General features: G+C 49.5%; 1 pseudogene; it reads right to left on the bottom strand.

Annotated features, from left to right (window-relative positions):
• Positions 1 to 206: 206 nt before the first annotated feature.
• Positions 207 to 996, bottom strand: LOC104545439 (annotated as a pseudogene).
• Positions 997 to 1,013: the final 17 nt, after the last annotated feature.

Below are 1,013 nucleotides of genomic sequence, written 5' to 3'. Positions count from 1 at the left end.
TTCCAGATATTTGGCACAGGAGGCCAGCTGCATGGTCCTGCCATACACACATGCAAAGGCTTCTGGGTGAGACAACCTGGGTTCATACTTTGGAGGAAATTGAGTGGATGCAGAGATTCCTGGACAAACAGGATCATCAGAAAAAAGGAAAATGGACAGAAAGTTTAAGGGATAAATTGGAAATTACGTGTGAATACACAGGCAGCTTATTGCTGCTGAGATACCAATGACTGAGCCCGCTTCTTCATTGTACCCTTGAGCTCCTGGTTCCTCATGCTGTACATGACGGGGTTCACTGCAGGAGGCACCATGGAGTACAGCAATGACACCACCATATCCAGGGATGGAGAGGAAATAGAGGGAGCCTTCAAGGAGGCAAACATTAAAGTGCTTACAAACAGGGAGACCACGGCCAGGTGAGGGAGGCACATGGAAAACGGTTTGTACCTTTCCTGCTCAGAGGGGATCCTCAGCACAGCCCTGAAGATCTGCACATAGGACAGCACAATGAACACAAAACACCCAAATGCTAAAGAGACACAGACCATAAGAAGCCAAATTTCTCTGAGGTAAAAGTGTGAGCAGGAGAGCTTGAGGACCTTGGGGGATTTCACAGAAGAGCTGGTCAATAGCATGGCCTTGGCAGAGGGGTAGTGAAAATGTTCTGGCTGTGTGCAGCAGAGAATTGAGAAACCCACTGCCCCGAGCAGCTGCTGCCATGTGGACACAAGCTCTGCTGCCCAGCAGGGTCCCGTAGTGCAGGGGTTTGCAGATGGCCACGTAGCGGTCATAGGCCATGACAGTGAGAAGACACAGATCTGCTGAAATAAAAAGAAAAACAAACAGAGAGACCTGTGCAGCACATCTCCTGTAAGAGATGTTCCTGGTGTCCCAGAGGGAATTGGCCATAGCTTTGGGGATTGTGGTGGAGATGGAAACAAGCTGGAGGATGGAGAGTCTGAGGAAGAAGAAGTACATGGGTGTGCAAAGATGGTGATTGCAGGTTATGGCAG

This window comes from Mesitornis unicolor, unplaced genomic scaffold, assembly GCF_000695765.1.
Source record: "Mesitornis unicolor isolate BGI_N332 unplaced genomic scaffold, ASM69576v1 scaffold30948, whole genome shotgun sequence".
NCBI classification, from domain to species: domain Eukaryota; kingdom Metazoa; phylum Chordata; class Aves; order Mesitornithiformes; family Mesitornithidae; genus Mesitornis; species Mesitornis unicolor.
Note: the sequence above shows the minus strand (reverse complement) of the source record. Positions and strands in the feature narration are given on the sequence as shown.